This window comes from Manis pentadactyla, chromosome 7, assembly GCF_030020395.1.
Source record: "Manis pentadactyla isolate mManPen7 chromosome 7, mManPen7.hap1, whole genome shotgun sequence".
Classification (NCBI taxonomy): domain Eukaryota; kingdom Metazoa; phylum Chordata; class Mammalia; order Pholidota; family Manidae; genus Manis; species Manis pentadactyla.
In genome coordinates this window covers 103,105,349-103,126,162 of record NC_080025.1, presented here as the reverse complement: position 1 = coordinate 103,126,162, position 20,814 = coordinate 103,105,349, and the positions used below count along the sequence as shown (strand labels likewise).

The window sequence follows — 20,814 nt, the reverse complement described above, 5'->3', positions numbered from 1 at the left end:
AAATGACATCAGATACTGTGAATTATAATAGGAAATAATATATTTGGTGTTCTGTTTCTGGCACAGTGATCTTAAAACTTTTGGAATTTTCTAAGTTGTAAGAGTAATAACAGTATTTTGATATTTGTAACAAACCCCTTTCCACCACACCTGAGTTTGTTAATTAGGTGACTTTTGGAAAGCACCTTTAAGTTTCCCCCACCACTACCTCCAAACAGGGGAGATGGCTAGAGACTGAGCTCCATCACTAATGGCCACTAATTTAATCAATCATGCCTACGTATGAAGCCTCCATAAAAAACCCCAAGAGGATGGAGTTAGGAGAGCTTCCGGGTTAGTGAACACATGGAAGTGGTGGGCGAATGGCATGCTCTGTACCTTGCCCCATGCATCTCTTTCATCTGGCTGTTTATGAGTTACATACTTTTATGATAAACTGGTAAATGTAAGTAAATATTTCTGAGTTCTGTGAACTTCTCTAGCAAATTAATTGAACCCAAGAGGGGTGTTGTGGGAAACTCCAACCTATGCTGCTCTGTGAGAGGCACAGGTAACAACCTGGACTTGTGATTGGCATCAGAAGGGGGACGGCAATCAAGTAGGACTGAGCCCTTAACCTGTATAATCTGACACCTTCTCTAGGTGTCGCGCGCCCCGTCCTCGCCGGCAAGAACAGCATGCAACAGCAGGATTCTTCTGCAGAAAGCTTTACTCTTCAGCTCTTTGTGAAACAAATGTGTCGGGCAGGACCCAGACGGGAAGAAAGGGTCTGCTTATATAGGCCTCATGCTCTATGCTGATTGGTGCTGTTGCATAGGCCTTAATTAGCATGACACTTTGGCCTGATTGGTTCATATGCTCAGACTCAATTTGCATGGGTTTTTGTTGCCCAAGTTGTTTTTCTCCCTTATGCAGGGACTTCCTCTTAAAGAGGGCGCCATTTTCAGGGTGCGGCAGGCGCGGCTACCAACATCTCCCCCTTTTTTGTTTTATAGAAACTCAGAACGGAACATGTCAGCTGAGGCGGAGATAGAGGCCTGATCTCCAGAAACATTTGATGTCCTATTTTCGGAGAGGGGTTTGTAGACATCTACCCCTATGCAATCAGGCATGTATCTCAGAGGGGTCCAAAACCTCTTGCAGTGCATAGCCTCGCATCCTCTAGCAGACGTTGGGACCGTCTGGTACAAAGGGTCTTGGACCTTTTCTTTGACCCTCTTGCACCGCGAGTTTCTTAGGGAAAGCTGCAGGTAAGCGATAAGGTACCCGGGCCTGGTGCAATGCCACAAGGGCTCAGGGTGCAAGGGCTACCTCAAGCTAAAGCTGAGCTTCTTTATTGAGCATGTTGAGCCATACTTGGGGAGAGGCGCCAATATCTACCGCCATCAAGGCTTGAGCAAGGATCACTTTATCTTGCCTGTGTTGGGCACGGAGCCTGCATAACAACCAGAGTAGGAGCATGAGACCTCCAAGCATGAATACACCCATCCCAGCCATGCCCGCCCACTCTTTAACGTGGGAGAGAGCTCTGTGGAACCAGGAAGAGAGTCCTTCTGCTACGGAGATATCTAGCCGGGTGGAGTTGATGTGAGTTATTTCTCGCCGTAGCTCTTCCAACATTCCATCAAAGTCTTGGGACCAGTTTCCTGAAAGATACTGGGACAGGCTTCGTGACAGATTAGCTGCTCGCGTAAAGTTTTCATATTGTATGCTAGTAATGCAGAGAGCGCGAAACTTTCGCTCACATCCCAATTGGGCTAACTGCCAGAGCACATCTAGTTGCTCTTCCACTAGATCTACTCGCTGATTGAGGACCATTATTCCTCCTTTCAGCTTGCCATCAAGCGTGGACTGATGGTCAAGGGCAGAGGATACTGATTCCGCAAGGTTATTGAGTTCTGTAGCTGATTTGATAGAGGTGTCTAAAGCTATGCCAGCTGCGGTGGCTGCAACTGCGGATATGGAGATTAGAAGCACTATAGCGGCTGTAGCACCGAAGTCGCGTTTCTCTCGAAACAGTGTCATGGTATTAGGTGCGTCTACTGGGACGGGGACCCAACGAGGAATACGGGCTATTAAGGCATTGGTAAAGTTAAGCGCATCCCAGCACTGAGACAGAAAACAGGAGGTATTGGAACAGGAGTTAAAACCATCATTGGACAAGATAAACAGGAATGGGGGGGAAAGGCATACTGGAGCTGGTGGGAAGGGGAGCCTGGGGGCTCCCTGCGTAGAATAGACCGGGGAACAGAAACGAGTGGTAGGGCTTGAGGATTTCACATCAGTATAGCACTGATAGGTCATGTTGTAGCTGACGCCTTTCCCTCCACCCAAAAGGGCGGATAGTGGGGACAGGTCTGTACAAGAGCCATTAATGCCACACAGCATCCATTTGTGAAAAGGATTCCTGTTCATAGGCTGGGAGTAATTGCTATCTTTTATCATTGCTGTTCCCCAACTTCTACCTTCGGTCATATCTGGGGAGATAGTGAACCTCTGGTGTGTGTCTGCCCAAGTCACTGTAGCTGACTGGCAGTCTGTCCAGGGCCATGGTTCTCCCTCATAATCACCTAAACAGTGGGGAGCATATTTGGGTTGACGGAGGCTGGTGGTTGAGTTAAGGCCTCCGGGAGGGTCTACAAATGTTCCATTGATCCAGAGAACATTCTGGGGGATCGTTAGGTTCTCGGGCCCCCCAAGCACGATCCCCGTTATCGGATCACTGAACCAGCCATATTTTCTCTGCTTTAGGGAGATACAGTTGGTTAGATTCTTAGTGGTGAAACATAATGATCCGTCGGTTACAAAGGATCGGTTTTCTCCCAAAGGAGCTGTTGTGGTGTCTTTTGCCAGGTATGGCAGATTTATGCTAGAGTTGGAAGTAAAAAAACGTGGAAAAATCGCTGCATTGAAGCGGACGGGCATGGGCTTAGGAAAGGCAGACAATATTCCCCATCTCAGTACTCCCTGAATCGGGGTTCCCAGATACGAGAGCAGGATCAGTAGGCACAGAGAGGTCATCTCCTTTGTCCAGGACCTTCCTTGTCAGGCGCTCTGGGATCCAGAAGGGGTTTTCTTCACCCTGGGGGAAAACACATACAGCTCCCCTGGATCTTATTACAATTGGATCCGGGCCTTTCCATTGGTTAGATAATACATCCTTCCATTTCACTAGTTCCTGTGGGTCTTTTGGCCACTGATTATGGCGGTCCGCCGCTGTATGGCCTTGAGCATCCAGGTTCAAAAAATTGAGAGTGAAAAGTGCTAGGGCTATAGCTGTTTTGGGTGTGGGGGGTATGTCCTCAATTCCCCCTTTTTGTTTAATTAGATAGGATTTGAGAGTGCGGTTCGCGCGCTCCACAATCCCTTGACCCTGTGGGTTGTAAGGAAGACCAGTGATATGTTTAATTCCCATGTGATGACAAAATTGAGCAAATTTGGCAGAAGTATAGGCGGGACCATTGTCTGTTTTGAGGATTTGGAGTAACCTCCATGTGCTCCAAGCCTCAAGACAGTGGTGAATGACATGGGAAACTTTCTCTCCAGACAATGGGGAGGCAAAGATGACTCCCGAACACGTATCTATAGACACATGTACGTATTTCAGCTTCCCAAAGGAAGAAATATGTGTTACATCCATTTGCCAAACCTGTAAAGGCTTAATACCTCTAGGATTGATCCCAACATGAGGTGTGGGAAGAAAACTGCAGCAGTGTTGGCAGCTAAGAACAATGTTCCTAGCTTCGGCTCTGGTTATGCTAAACCGCTTGCGCAGTGTTTCAGCAGTGACATGAAATTGTGAGTGGAATTTTGAAGCTGTGGCGACAGGGTCTAGCAGAGGGAAAGCTATACTCCTAGTCGCGAGGTCTGCTAGCTGGTTGCCGCGGGTCATAGGCCCGGGAAGGCCCGAATGTGCTCTGATGTGGGTTATATATAAGGGTGATTGTCTATTAAGTAATTCTGATTGCAGCTGCTTGAACAGAGTGGCTACTGTGCTGGATGCTTTGATTAGCCCGGCCACTTCCAGAGATTTGACTGCATTAACTACATAACAAGAATCTGACACAACATTCAAAGGTCCGGGAAAGGTTTGTAGTACTTCTAAGACTATGTGGCACTCAATGATTTGTGGAGTATTGGGCGTATAATTTTTTGTTACAATTTTGCCGTTATGGACATAGGCACCCGTACCAGTCTTGGATCCGTCTGTGTAGACTGTTTTTCCATGTGGCAACGGGGTTAAGCTAGTGACCCGAGGGAACACTAGGGGATGAGTTTTGGCAAAATTGAGGAGGGGATGTTTTGGGAAATGGTTATCAAAGGTTCCTGAGAAGCTATAAGCAAGTATGGCCCAATCATCATTCATAGCGCATAATGTTTGTATCTGCTCCATATTGTAAGGGGTTATGATTGTTGCTGGAGCTTTCCCAAAATGTGTTAATGAGTTTTTTACTCCCCTCAGAGCGAGATTGGCTATGGCAGCTGGGTAATATTCTATAGTTCTAACTTGAGAGGCTTGGGGGTGGACCCAGATCAATGGGCCTTGTTGCCACAGGACAGCAGTTGGCAGTCCCAGAGTAGGAAGGATGCATAACTCAAAGGGTTCATTTAATTGTATCCTATTCAATTGTGCTGTCATAAGGGCTTGCTCTACTTTGTGGATAGCTTGTACTGCCTCAGGCGTAAGAGAGCGCGGAGATGTTAGTTGTGAGTCCCCCTCTAGGATTTTAAACAGTGGTTTCAAGTCAGTGGTAGGTATCTTTAAAAATGGCCGCAACCAATTAATGTCTCCTAAGAGTCTTTGGAAATCATTCAAGGTTCGCAGTTGATCATGTCTTATCTCAAGCTTTTGGGGGTAAATAACATCTGTGGAAATAGTGGTTCCTAGGAATTTGCTAATACTAGACTTTTGGACTTTCTCACTGGCTATATTCAGTCCCCAAGTCTCTAGGGATTTAGTGAGCTTTACATAGGCCTCTTCTACCTCTGCTGATTGTGGGGAGCAGAGAAGGATATCATCCATATAGTGAATAATTTTTAGTTTGGGGTAGTTCTCGCGGATTGGTGCTAGTGCTTGCTGAACATACAGTTGACATATGGTGGGGCTATTTGCCATCCCTTGAGGGAGGACTTTCCACTGAAATCTGGCGTCGGGTTGTTCATGGTTAATGGCTGGCAGGGTAAAAGCAAACCTTTCCCTATCTTTGGTATTTAGGAGTATAGAGAAAAAACAATCTTTGATGTCTATTATGATTACTTTCCATTCTCTGGGTAGAGCAGAGAGGAGTGGCAGTCCTCGCTGGACAGGTCCAAACAGCCTCATTTGAGCATTTACTGCTCTCAAATCATGAAGCAATCTCCATGATCCTGACTTTTTTCTGATCATAAATATGGGCGTATTCCATGGAGATACAGAGGGTTCTAAATGTCCTAATTGGAGCTGTTCTTGTACTAAATGGTGAGCTGCTTCTAATTTCTCAGAGGATAGGGGCCACTGAGGAACCCATATGGCCTCCTCTGTAAGCCAAGGTATGGGCATGGCGTCTTCAATGGCCCCTACGAAAAACCCAAACCACGACGGTCACCTTTTACTTTGGGTAGGATAGGCTCTGTGCGTCCCTGTTGGTGTTTCCCTAGTCCTTTACCAGGGATATATCCCATATCCATCATAATGCCTAGGGCAGGGGTGGAGTATTCATTAATGAGTTTAAGGCCTAGGCCCTGCATAACATCTCTCCCCCACAAATTGACTGGCAGTGGGAGCACATAAGGGGTAACTGTACCTTCTTGCCCTTCAGGCGCTTGCCATCTCAATGGTTTGGCACTAATGGTAGGACTAGACTCATATCCTAAACCTTGTAAAGAGTGTGAGGACTGTGTTACAGGCCATTTAGAGGGCCACCAGGTTGCAGAAATAATACTTTTATCTGCTCCAGTATCCAGGATTCCTTCAAAACTTTTTCCTTCTATCTTGAGGGTTAATTTTGGTCTGCTAAATCTAATACTATGAAAGCTGAATTGTAGTTAGAGGAGCCGAAACTCCCTTCTCCTCTCTCAGTGGTGGCGGCTGGGTAATTGGCATGGAGACTGGGCAATACTAGGAGTTGGGCTATGCGGTCTCCCGGGGATATAGGGTAGATACCTCTGGGGGCTGAGCACATAATTTTTACTTGTCCTTCATAGTCCTGATCAATAACTCCGGGGTGGACTACAAGGCCTTTTAAGGCAGCAGAAGAGCGCCCCAAGAGCAACCCAACTGTATCTGGTGGTAAGGGGCCTTTAAAGTCTGAGGGGATGGGTTGAACTCCCATCTGTGGAGTTAACACTATTCTGGTGGTGGCACGGATGTCCAATCCCGCGGAACCTGGAGTGGCTCTCCTCGGGGGGCTTGGTTGCTCCCAAATGATACTTGTGTGCTGGTTGCCCCATATATTTGTGGGCCCTGACGGCGGGGGCCCCTCTGGGCGTTTTTTGGCAGCTCTAAGGGTTTCCCTTCTATGTCTTTAACAGATCGGCATTCATTGGCCCAATGTCTGCCTTTTTTGCACTTAGGGCATAATCCAGGGGTCTTTTGGGTTGTGTGCTCTAAAGTTGGGCTTCTACATTCTCTCTTTATATGTCCTAATTTCCCACATTGAAAACATTTAATATTTTTATTGGTAATTCTGGCTTGTTTGTGGCTTTGTAATATAGCCGCGGCTAGGCCCGCATTGGTGAGTGGTCCCCCTATTTCTCTGCAGGCTTTTAGCCAAGCATGCATCCCCTTCTGTTTCCAGGGTGTAATCGCTTGCCTGCATTCTTTGGTACACTGCTCGAATACTAATTGCTCCACTAGGGGCATAGCTTGCTCTTGGTCCCCAAATACTCTACCCGCGGCCTCCATCATGCGAGCGACGAAATCTGAAAATGGCTCGCTCGGCCCTTGGATAATCTTTGTCAAATTGCCTGACACTTCCCCTTTGTTAGTGAGGGCTTTCCATGCCTTGGCAGCGCACGCGTTTATTTGTGCGTACACCTGCGTGGGGAAGGCGGTCTGGTTGGCAACCCACTGTCCCTGGCCTGTCAACATATCATATGACCATGCGGGTTGCCCTTCGGCAGCGTTTGCATGTGCCTGGGTCATGCTGATATCATGCCACAATGCTTTCCACTCTATATATTGTCCCATGCTAGTAAGGCATGCTTTAGTCACATACTGCCAATCTGTAGGTGTCATAGCTGTCTCTGTCAACCTTTCAATCTGCGCTAAGGTGTAGTTAGCACTGACTCCGTAAGCCCGAACGGACTCTGCTAGATCTTTAACTTGTTTATGACTCAGGGGCTGATGGGAGCATACCCCGTTGTCCTCAAACACAGGAAACATTTGCTTAATTGCTAGTATGGTATCTGGGTGACAGAAAGTATGTGTACCACTCACATAAGGTGGCGGAGTAGTGGGCGACGGAGAGCACCCTGCTTTCATTTTCTCTTTGGTTTGCCTTTCAGCCTTGCTGGTTCCCTTATTTCCGCACTTCGCGGTTCTAGTCTCCTCCTCCTCTTCCGAGGACATTAGTTCATCTTCTGATTCCCTATTGGAAAGTTGGAGTTCCCTCAACTCTTTCCAGGGGTATTTGCTATTTTCTCCGAGGCGGTCGTCACCTGCTTCTCGGGGCTCTTTCGCTTTTGCCCTGGACGGGCTCTCTCCCTCACTCTGGGGCTTTTTAACTTTCGTTTTAGCGGCCCTTTTTCGGCCGCGAGCTAGCTCTGTCTCCCGTTCCGTTTCTGACATACTTTCTTGGATGTCTGACAAGGCTCTCTGACCTGCCTTTATCACCTTTTCACACTTTTCATCCTGCAGGCAAGCTCTAATCAGTTTCCACAATGGTCTAGTGCCTCCCCTCAAGCATCCTTCTTCTTCCTCTCTATCAAGATCTTTCCCTAACTTGTCCCAGCTTGGGATGGAGAGGGACCCTGAACAGATAAACCAGGGGGCAACACGGTCTACTTCTTTTACAAATGATCCTAAAACTTTGGTGGAGACCTTCAAATTTCGCTCTTTGAGAACTGCCTGTAGTGCTGAGACTAACGATGGTGCGTTTCCCATGGTGCCTCTTTATTTACAGAGAACCATCAGCCACCACCCTTAAAAGCGCGTCTCTCGGAACTTACCTCTCCGGGCTTTCTTCTGTCCTGCAGTTCTGAATCCTCTCCAGATGTCTGAAGGGTCCTCCCTGTGCCGGTGATGTTCTGGTTCCCGGGTTTAGGCAACCACTTGTCGCGCGCCCCGTCCTCGCCGGCAAGAACAGCACGCAACAACAGCAGGATTCTTCTGCAGAAAGCTTTACTCTTCAGCTCTTTGTGAAACAAATGTGTCGGGCAGGACCCAGACGGGAAGAAAGGGTCTGCTTATATAGGCCTCATGCTCTACGCTGATTGGTGCTGTTGCATAGGCCTTAATTAGCATGACACTTTGGCCTGATTGGTTCATATGCTCAGACTCAATTTGCATGGGTTTTTGTTGCCCAAGTTGTTTTTCTCCCTTATGCAGGGACTTCCTCTTAAAGAGGGCGCCATTTTCAGGGTGCGGCAGGCGCGGCTACCAACATCTAGGTAGTTAGTGTCAGAATTGAATTGATTGTAGGACACCTAACTGGTGTCAGAGAATTGCTTGGTGGTGTGAAAAAAGAAAACATATGTTGAGACACCCTATCAATATCAGATCTTCTAACCCATGAAATGGTGTACCTTTCAAATTTTATTTTAGGTCTTTTCTATCTTATTTCAGAAATGCTTATAGTTTTCAGTGTAGAGGTTTTGTTCATGTTTTATTAAATTTATCCCTGATTATTTCATGGGTTTTATGTAATTTTAAATGGAACTGTTTTTCAAATTTCATTTTCTAATTGTTCTTTTGCTAATATGTAGAAATGAACAATTTGTTTTTCTATTTTGATCTTGGGACCTGCAAACATCCTAAACGTAGTATTCTTTGTAAAGTCCTTAGGGCTTTCGACATATCTCATTTGCAAACAAAAGGTTTCATTCCTTCCTTCTCAATGTGTAGAATTTCTTTTCTTTTCTCCCCTTACTGCATTTACACTTACAACTCAACAATAAAAAGGCAATCCAATTAAAAAACGGACAAAAGAGAAATAGACATTTCTCCAAAGAAGATATATAAATGGCCTGTATGCACGTGGAAAGATGCTGAATATTATTAGCCATTAGAGAAATGGAAATCAAAGCAACAATGAGATACCACTTCACACCTACTAACCTGGCTATAATGAAAAACAAAATAACAACAGGACAACTTCAATAATGAACAACAGTGACGAGGTGAGAGCAAACAGCTTTACCTTGTTCCTGGTCTTGGGGAGAAAACATTCACTGTTATATTGTTAGGTCTAATGCCACCTAGTGTTCTAGGTTGAATTGTGTCCCTCCAAATGACATGTTTAAATCCTAATTCCTGGTACGTGAATGTGACCTTATTTGGAAATAGGATCTTGGCAGATATAATCAAGTTAAGATATGGTTTTCCAGAATTAAGGCTAGCCCTAAATCCAATGACTGGTGTTTTATAAGGAGAGAGAGGTTTGGAGGCACAGGGAGAAGACAGCCATATAAGGATGGAGACAGATTCTGAATTTACGCTGCCACAGCCAAGGGATATCAGGGATTGCTACCAACCACCAGAAACTAGGAAGAGGTAAATGATCCTTCCCTCGAGCCTTCTGAGCAAGCAAGGCCCTCTCAACACCATGATTTTGGACTTCAAGCCTCCAGAACTGAGAAAATAAATTTCTGTTGTTTTAAGCCACCTAGTTTGTGGTTATGTGCTATTGCCCTAGGGAACTAATACACCTAGTTTTGTAGTAAAAGCTGTTCAAGACTTTTAGGTTTTGTTATCTGGTTGTTCTGTTTTTACGTGGGAATTCAGAGATTGGAAGATTCTACTGCTGCTATTCCCATCTACCCAGAATCTTTCTTTACATCAATGATTTTAAACTTGTTTTATGGTCCACAATGTGGCTTAACTTAGTGAAAGTTCCATGTGTTCTTGACAAGTGTATGCATTCTGCAAATAGATGTAAGTGTTTTACAAATGCCAAATGAGGCTGAGTTGGCTGATAGTGTTTGTCAGGCCATCGGTCACTTACAACAAAAAGTGCTAACTGGCACACCATCTCTAATGCCCCAACTTCACCACTACCCCCTCTGGGGAGCCTTTGTTCTGTGACCTCAACTAAAAGGACACACTACCTTCTCTGGGTCCCCAGAACAATATTTTGTTTATTCTTCTTATAGAGCTTGTATTACAATTCTGTTTCATAGCACCATTATTCAAGAACATGTCTTATCTCCTGTAAGTCTAGGGAAAGTAAATCCTGGGCAAAATACCTCTAAAAACCGAAATCGGTCAAAGGGAGAAATAAAGTTTAAAACCTGTTTATTGCTTACAAACTGCAGTCTGGGGCCTTCTCTCTTTCCTGCTCCAGCAGAAGCAAAACGGGCCCTCCCCTCCCCTCTCAGGTACAGGTAAGCCCTCCTTGCCCAGGTAATTACCCATTGATATGGAGATGAACTTCTCTCCACCCCTGAGGAATGGTACAAATCCACTAAAGCCATACTTCTCTCCGCCCTTGAGTGCCTGTTGAAATGCAGATGTACTAAACCCAGGTGAGATATTTGGGAAATAGTACAATTTTACCCACATCTCCCTTCCTAGATTGTAAATTCCTGGAAGGCAAGGAGTGTACCTGATTCATTTCTGTGCCTGCAAGGTATGTATCACATACCCTGCATACCACAGGAATTCATTTGTTTGCAGTGTTTGGTTTCTTGTCTGCTAATAGGAGTCAGTTTTACAATGCAGAGCCCAGCAAGGAACTGTCTTAGGTCTCTCTTTTGGTGCGTGATTTAACATCTTATTTTCTAAAGCTCAAGAAATTTTGAGTAATTTTCTCTTCACAGAAACTTCTCCCACCAATCCTGATTATTTAGTGGATTAAATCAAGTAACTAAAAGCAACTTAAAGAGCCTTAAGTGCAATTTAAGTCATGACATTTTTGAACCAAGATGTCCTTCCTGATAATGTAATTTCTTTGTGTCTAGTTACTGTTGAAGTCAGCAGAGAAAGGATTAACTACCTGTGAGAAACAGGTAACTTTTCTAACCACTCCACCATCACAACTTACTTAGTACTTGCTATGTGCCAGACAGTGCTATATGCCATAAATGGATTCATTTCACATAATCCTCATACCAACACCATCTCGGATGGACACAAAGAAACAAAGACTCAAGGAATTAAATGCTTTGCCAAGGTGACCCAGATTGTAAATTTCAAGGGCAGGACCGGAATCCAGATCTGTCCATTTTGAGTTCAGCAGATTCCAACACGGGCCATATGAAAACCCCACCAAGTTTTTGCCTGTCCTGGTGAGTAAGGCAACATGTCAGGTGACTTCCTCACACAGCCTCATTTAATCCTTGCAAGATCTTATGAGCAGGAAGTGCAATTTTATCCTTTTGGTTCACAGAGGAGAAAGTGAAGCTTGGAAGTGGACCCGCATGCCCAGTTTCCCAGGGACGGTGTGACAGGGCTGAGATCCCACCCAGGGCTGCCTGATTCCCAGTCTCGGCTCTCACCTCCCATACAGCCATCAGGACGTCGACTTTGCAGTCAGCCTCCCTGGGCCCACATCTCAGCGCTGCCTCTCACACGCATGCTCCTTGGGCAGATGGAGCAACGGTTCTAAGGCTGTTTTGATCACATATAAATGGAGTTAATAATAGCAAATATTTTTTGGTTATCCTGTGGGATGAAAGAAATAATCTATATGAAATTCCTCACAGTTCTGGGGAGTACACAAATACTCATTATCATTATTTTATTTAGGAACAACGAAAAGGCTAACAGAGACTAAAAACTCAGCCCCATGCCTGGTGCTGCAGCAGAACCAAAGATTTATGACTTAATTGGGCCTCCACCTCCACCCCCAGGTAGCAGAAGTTTGGGCACGTTACTCAATTTTCTTCTGTAAACCACAAAATAACGTGTCCCTATATTTTGTGAAGGCAGAAAGCCATGACAGAAAAGCATGATAATCAGGCCAAAGGCATATGGTTTAGACTTCTTTGAAAATTTCTCACTCTTCTTTCAGTTACAAGTGACAGAAACCTAATTCCAACTAGCACTAAATGAAGGGGGATGTATTATTCATATGACTGGGAAAGACAGGGATGGCCCGGGCCCCAGGCAGGGTTTGATCCAGCACTCAACACCGTCATCAGAGCCACCTTCTTTCCTGCTCTTGCTCTGGCCTCTGTGCAGCCATTTCTTAGCACTCTGCTGCCCTCATTTCCTCCGTTGCTGACCTCCATGCAGCCAAGGAAGGCAGGCTGCAGATGAGTCATTCTTATGCCCATCCCAGTCTGGCAATCCCAGAGGAAAGCAATTGTCTTAGCTCAGACTGCTTCAAGAAAAACACCTCAGTCTGGCTGGCTTCAACAACAGACATTTCCTTCTCCCAGTTCTGAAGGCTGGGAGTCTGAGACCAGGGTGCTGACATGGTTGGGTTGTTGGTGAGGGGCCTCCCTGGGGTCATGCCCTCGCGTGGTCTTCCTTGGTAGTACACACACAGAGATCCCTTGTCTCCTCTTCTCTTTGTAAAGGCACTGATCCTATCATGAGGGTCCATCCTTAGGACCTAATCTAACCCTAATTACCTCCAAAAGCCCCACCTCCTCATACTAACTCACTGGCGGTTGAGGTTTCAACCTAAGAATGGGGCACAAACATGCACTTTGTAAAATGCTCAAATATTTAGTGCCAGAGAAGTCCCAGAAGTTCTGGATCATGCCCACTGCTGTGGCCAGAGGGCTGGGTGCTGTGACTGGCAGCCCACCTAGAACTCACAAGAGCAAAGGAGCAGTCACTCAAAGAAATGAGTATGTTCCAGAAAGAGAGGAGATAAGGCACAAAAATGTACTATGTCCTCTGGAGGTCCTATGGAACATGTCAGATCCATCTAATGCCCAGTTAATCATCCTTTTGGAATCCTCTGACTGGGACACAGCCATGAAGCCTGGGAGCTAGTTCTAGGGCTAAGGCAAGGAACAGGAAGTGCTGTAGTCTCCATGGAAATGTGATGAGGTTATGGTCTCCGCCTTGAGTGGAAATGTAATGAGGTTAAGGTCTCCACCTTGACGGTACCTGACATTCAGCGCAGGGAGGGGACTTGCCCTACAGGCTGCAGTGAATCCTCCATAAGAGCAGGGACAAGTGGCCCAAACAAGAAAAAGCTTATTTAGCCAAGAAAACTATAGGCATGATAGCATTTAAAGTTTTGCAGTAATGATTATAACTATTATTACCACTACAACCATTTTGAGAGCTCTTACATTGTGCTAGACACTGTGTTATGCACATTGTGCACAATTCCTGATTTGATCCTTATAACAATCTATTGCAACAGCTATTACAAACCATAGTATGAATCCATAGTATGAATTCCAGGTCTACAAGCCAGTCACCATCTTTTTATACTAAACAAATCAAGGATTTGGAGTTTTTTAAAACTGTGTGACAAGAGAGAGAGAGGTTCCTGAGTTGCTCTCCTACATGCCCCACTAGAAATAAACCTTCTATGGGTTTCCACAAACATAACACTGAATGGTTGTTAAAACAAATGCTAACTGAATAAAGTTCATTGCTGCATTCTCTTGTGTGCCATTGCTGGCAGGTGAGTTTGAGCAGCATAAACTAGTATGGATTTATAGCTCTATTGCCCAACAATTTCACGTGGGCAGGAAAAAAGTTAACATTTCATTTCCAAACTCACAGAAGCACAAAGATAGAAACCTTTCAGCCCCTCCAATGAACTGCAGCCAATTCATGTGCAAAATTCTCATGTTGCTGAGGCTGTCTGGCGTCCTCTTGTAAGATGACTGTCAGCCACTCGAAATGGCTTCTTTTCCATTTTCTCATTTGTTTCAGATGTACTGGGCAGGCCACTAGGTATCATACTGGTGTTCAGTTTTTCCTGTTATTCTCAAAAGAATCCAACACTTGTAAGTTCTATAAAATGGGATATTTAGATGAGCAGTAGCTTCATGTGGGTAAAGGAATAGTGGCTTATGAGAGAAAAATAACCAGTGGAAAAAAAAGGAAGTGTGGTGAGATTAAGTTAAACATTTAAAGTACCATGCTAGGAGTTATAAAGCAAATGCCATTTTAAGAAGTAGCATATGCCAGGGGTCTACCTACCCTATACTACACTTTTTAACCATGTTCTTTGAATACACTCCACCACCACCATTTAAAAATAAACAGATAGCATGGCTATCAAACAAAGTCAAGCAATGTAATACAGTACAGAGAAGAGTAAAACAAAACCAGTATCCATCATTAAATACCCATCTAAAAAATAACCATCATTAACTTTAGTTGAATATGATTCCTAAATTTTTAAAAAACAGATACAGATAGAAGGATAGAGGATATTTTTATAACATGGACTCATACTTATTTATATCATATTTCTAATCATAATAAAAATAGCATTTAGCTAATTTGCATGTATTTAAGACAAGAAAATAAAGTGAACTGAGGCAATGATTAAACTTTAAATGTTTTCTTTATCCCAAATAGCAGGTATTTCTTTAAAAATCCATCCAAGCTTATTAAAAAAAAAGATACATTTAAAAATAGTATCAACCCTGCTCTGAAAATAAGATGAGATTGACACTCTTATACTTCCTCTTCCCTAACACCAATCTATTAGTTATATTAATAAGGTTTGTAGTATTTGCAATCTGTGCCTGTAATTCCCAGTTTGGTCTTGGTTCTTTCTTTATATGATTTTTTAAAATTAAGATATCACTGATACACAATCTTAAGAAGGTTTCACATGAGCAACAGTGTGATTATTACATTCACCCATATTATCAAGTTCCCCCACCCACCCCATTGCAGTCACTGTCCATCAGCGTAGTAAGATGCTATAGAGTCATTACTTGTCTATTCCATGCTATCTATACTGCCTTCCCCATGACCTACCTAAATTGTTAGTGCTAATTATAATGCCCCTTAATCCCCTTCTCCATCCCTCCCCACCCCCTTCCCTATGGTAATCGCTACTCCCTTCTTGTGAGTTTGTGAGTCTGCTGCTTTTTTGTTCCTTCAGTTTTGATTTGTTGTTTTACTCCAACATGAATGAAATCATTTGGTACTTGTCTTTCTCCACTTGGCTTATTTCACTGAGCATAATACCCTCTAGCTCCATCCATGTTGTTGCAAACGGTAAGATTCATTTTCTTTTTATGGCTGAATACTGGTCTTAGTTCTTTATATAAATTCACCAGTCCTATTTCTACAAGCTCCTCCATTATTCAGTTATTTGATTCATCTCTCTTATCGAAAGGTTTCCTTAAGAAGGACTCGTGGGTGTTGTACTCTCTGAGTTCTTGCATGCTTAAGAGTACTCAGCATTATATCTGACAACTTGTTTGGCAATAATATACTTAAGTCACTTTTTTCCTATTCAGAACTTTGGGCACATTCCTCCATTGCCTCCTGTCACTGAATCTTGTGGTGAAGAGTTAGAGACCCCTTGGTGATTTGCTCTTTCTGTCTCAGTGGTGAATAATTCTTTCTTCATTCTTGAAGTTCATTAACTTCACTAGGATTTGTTTTGGTGTCACGTGTTTTCTGTCAGATTTCCTAGAATATAATGGACTTTAAAATCTGAAGACTCATTCCATCATTTCAGAAAAACTTTTCTGTATTGTATCTTTCAATTCTTTTTAATTCCTTTTTTGGGTCACCAATTATGTGTATGTTAGAATATCTTTGTCTTCATAAATTATCTCTTGAGAATTACTCTAATCTGTTTTTGAAATTCTTCATTTACTGCAGTCATCTCAAATATTTTCATGTTATCAATTCAGTTTTCAAACATGTTTCTTGCTATTTCTAATTCATTTATTTGTTCCATTCTAGTATTATTTGGCTAAATTGTTTCCTTAGCTCTGCAATCTTTTTATCTTATTCTGCTGTTCAATCAGCTCATGTATAATGAGAATTCTGGATTTTGTAAATTCTCAGGGATTGGGGGCAGCATTAGGAGCTCTTTTCATTTGTCAGAAAACCTGGTCTTTTTCTTTGGTGATCATCTTTTGATGTTTGGGACATAATTACAAGGTTGGGCTCCTTCCATTGCTTCATTGTTGGTAAATTATTTTTTCTTTACTGGTTTTTACTTTTTAAATTTTTATTTATTTTGGTAGTTCACTTTTGTTAGGCATAGAGGGTTGGAGGTTCTATAATCTGGTCTGTCTTACTCTCAAAGACCCCAAAGCACAATTTTAAAGGACTAACCCAGTAACTCTGGGCATGTCAATTTGGGTTGCATAATGGAATCACTGTGGAGATTTTAACAATACAAATGACAAGCTGCATTCCAGATACTGAATTAAGTGTCTAAAAAAAAAAACTGGTTTTATTTGCTTATTTTTTTAAGGCCTTTCAGTGATTCTAATATACAAACAGGGCTGAAAACCATGAACTGGATTTTGTCTTCTAATGCTTCATGATTTAATACACATAAGCACTATTTAAAAACATTTTATAACTGCATTAACAAAGGCAAAATACAAAAACCACATAAGTTATTTATACTCTGAGTGGTCAGTCACTCAGCATATTTCTAGAGCAGCCAAGGAAGCAGGAAAGACTAGAACGGCTTTGTTTCAAAATATTTGTATCTCACTAGACAATACAACTAACACACCTGAAAGAAGCAGGGAGTATCATTTGAGGTAATGCCCCACTTCGAAGACAGTTTTGAATCCTCCCCTAGATAAGGAAGGCATTGTCAGGTGCTGGGCACACTAACGTGAACAAGGCAAAGTTCATGATTTAGTGAGGGGGTGGCGGGTGGCTGCACCAGTAACTCAAACAGACACCAAAGAATTAGTCCAGTTTCCACGTAGTCACCCTTCACAACTCTAACTTCTAATTTACGCAGTATTGTTTAGAAATGCAGGAGGTGTTTAGAGGTGAAACTGATGGCTGGGATTCATTGTGTCTGGGAAGATTTTGAGGAGAGACTCAGTCTGGGCCTTCAGGAAGGGGAAAGGTTGTTCCAAGTTTGTGAAGGAACTTGACCTACACATGGAATCATGAAGGATTTTCAGGTTTAGAAGACAGTGACAGGCAAAGCAGCTCAGAATTCCAAGATCATGGCTATACCTACTGGGGGTGTGGAGGCCGAGGCAGGCCGTCATAACCAAGTGGGCATAAAAAGTGGAAGTGAGGAAGGAGTTTAGGGTGTCTGAATTTCTTGTCTGAGAGACTAGAATAATGGTGATGCCACTGATGACATAAGATGGCGAAGCTTAAGGGGCAACCACACAGATTTGGGGTTTCATATGAAGGCTAGATGATCAAGAGGCAGGTGGATCTGGATTGGAGCTCAAAGACCACAATCAGGTGGTCTTGACCTTCACCTCAAGTGTAATTTATGGGTTATCTGCCTAGAGGCTGCTATCTGAAGCCATGGAAATGAATGAACTTAGTAAGTTTGCAGGACAGTGAGTCTACATCAGGAGCCAGGTCTACATCAGGAGCCAGGTCTACATCAGGAACCAGGTAGAGAGAGTCACTCCATCTCCCTCAGTGATTCACTAAACTCAGGGGAACAGGTTTGGTTAATGAAGTACAACAATCAGAGGAAAGGTCGGGGGACTGTCTAAGGCAATTTCAGGAAAGACTTTGAAGTAGGTTTTGACTTTAAAAAGACCTAAAAATTATTCAACAACTTGGACTGTCAAGCCAAGGCAAAAAGTCCTAAAATGGGCCACAAACTCAGTGTTAGCAAAGATGTGACAACTCTTTAAGGAGACTGTTCATACAGCAAGCCACCCAAATATGGTCTGTCTTCAGGGCTGATGTCAGACCGTCAATACTCATCAATTCTCTATCAACCTGAACCACCCCTGCTCCAAATGTGTCATCCCATTTTGTGATGACACTGTCCATGTGTGTGAGTGAGCCTAAGAACAAATAAAAATATCAACCCTCAGTTGGTTCCACTCCTCCTTGCTCTTCTGCTTCCTCCATCACTACCACTGAGCACAGATCTTCCAGGTGTACCCATGTTATTGTAGAATAATAATAGAACAGACCAGTATTCACAAATTGTACTAGTATTCATGGATTCTAGAAGAACAGCAAGCAGATGTAGCCTCTCCTCAGCTGGTCCCTCATTACCACAAGGCACCTCTACTCCCCTACCCATTGGGAGTCAGGACAGATCTTCAAACAGGTTCTCTTTTTGAAACCACTTTGGTTCATCCTTCAGGAGGCTAGTCTTTCCATGGTTCCCAGGCACTCCAGAGGGTGGAGCTGAGCCACAGGAATTGATTCTCTTCACACATTCCCTATCTGTGCACACTGCCCCGGATAGGTAGAGAGAAAACAGGAGGTAGATAGCTGGTCCTTGTAGTCTCATGTCTGGCAGTACTAACATTTAAGATTTGTAAGAACAAAGCCATTACAAAAATCTCCTTGGGGTTTTGTGGGGGGAGCTGCCCTTAACTTAGAATAAACAACGGCCACAGACTGACTTCAGGTCTGGACAGGCACTCCCATTTTACACAGCAAGGATGATGGTGGTGGTGGCTCTTACATCTGTCTGGTTTTTTTTTGTTGTTGTTGTTTGTTTTGTTTTTATCGCCACTCCCACCCGTCACTGGTTTTTCTTTAAGATTTGCCCATATTCAGTGTGGAACAGAGATACACATGCTTGTCACAGTGATGGCTTCAGGGAACAGAAGCCCACTAAAAGCAATGTAACGAAAAGGTTGGAGCCATACTGTAAAGTCACAGATGTCTCAAGGGGAGGAATCCTCAGGCAAGAAAGTAGGTCTCCTGAGAACCTGAAGTAGGAAAGGGAAAGCCAGCTTTCAAGGAACGTTTGTTGATGGCCTGGTGACTACACAGCTCCTCATCCTTGCTTCTTAATGCAACTATACCATCTTTTCTCTTTCTCTACTTTCTTTTCTTTCTCCTCTTGCATGTGGTCCAATATGGCCACTCTAGCTCAGACTCCACATGGCCATTTTGCTCAAGCATCCACCACACATTACTTCTTTCTTCTCCTTCAGTCCCCCTCCCCCCAATTCTAATTGGCCCAGCTGATAAAGAGGCGCCCAGAGAGGAGGGCTCACATGGGCAATAGGTGGGAAGCTTCTCTGAGGAGGGAGTGTGGACAGGATAGCACCCCAATGCTGGCCATACATATCTATCTTCAGCTATCTTAACATCAACCGTCAAGTATGTAACAGAAAAATCTGACAAGTTCAACCCTACTTTGGCATCATCAAGTGATTTAGGCAAAATAGTATCTGCTATTAATGCGAACTCAGGAACCACACAGCTACTCAAACATTATGTGTAGTTAATTCATTTATCTATTCTGCATTTGTGGTTTCTCTGAAAACAGAATTAAATCAGGCCAAAGAACACAGCCACCCAGGAAAGGAGCTAGTATTTCTAGAGTGATCAGAACATGCAGGGCAATGCAAGTATTACAGAGGTCTTTTCAAGCTTTATTTCTTGTTTAGGTTTTGAACAGTTTTTATAAAGATTGTGGAGCTAGGCTGCCAGAGTTTGTAGCCTGGCTCTACTCCTCATCAGCTGCAGGACCTTAAGGATCTTAGGCAAGGGGCTTTCCCAATATGTGTCTTAGTTTTCTCATCTATAACTTGAAGATAACATTATTGGCCCCTATACAGTGATCAGGAGGATTAAATGTGTTAATATTTGTAATGGGCTTAGAATGATGTCCAGCAAATCATACGTGTTCCATAAATGATACTTATTATTGGCATAATCAATTATGCAAAAAAAACACAAAAAGCTTTAAGAGAAACACTTGACAAAATACTTTAAAAATAAGTTTATTATAATTAATGAATATAAAATCCAACAGATGTTTTCAAACATTTTTGCAAAAAAAGTAAAACCCTCCCTTGTTCCCCCCTCCCCACGATACAGAGTAAGAACTTGGACAGAATTTTACATGAAACCTAAACATGAAATTCCTCATTCATCAGTTGGTCCTAAAAGGCTCCAACAGATTAGATTCACTATATTCTAAATAAAGGATCATTAAAATTAAGAAATCAACAAGCCACTTGACACTGGCTTTCTACTGTCATGATGCTCATTCAAAGTGCTGGAGCACAAAAACAGGTAGCATAAGACTATGTGTGACAGATATTAAAAGTGCATGGACCTATGAAACCACAAACATTGGAGATAAGAATACTGGGAGTGGAATTAAACGCTGACTTAAAATATTAAACCAAGGCAATCTATGTACATTGTAGCCTTTGGCATCTGGTCTAATGTGTTTCTTCTTTATAGAGACTTCATTTTGTTCAATCTATTAACCAGATTAAATTGACCTTAACACAAGTCTCATCTGACACAGATTGTCCACAGCCAATTTCACATGAGGTAGTTGGGGCTGTTTATTGACATTCTAGTGAAATTGTCATGACAAAGGGGACTCACACATCAAACATGCCATGGGACTGGCTCATTAGCCTTCTGGGAAGCAAGAGAATTTCTTCCAATTCATTCTTCTTGTCATCATTTGACTTCATATACACCTATAAAGAGACACCCATACACAGGAGTCTGTGTGGATGACATCAGCTTTGCAAGAGGTACCAGCTCTCCCAGGGTGGTTTCTGTTCATAAAGCACTGGGAAGAAATACTGACCACACCTTAAAATACATGTAATAGAAAAGATCCT

At 43.2% G+C, this 20,814-nt stretch overlaps 1 protein-coding gene across 4 annotated transcripts in view; it reads right to left on the bottom strand.

Moving 5' to 3' along the window:
* The window catches only part of PLEKHA8 (pleckstrin homology domain containing A8), a 94,814-nt gene that overhangs the window by 14,859 nt on the left and 59,141 nt on the right, over window positions 1-20,814 (bottom strand). The window lies entirely within an intron of this gene.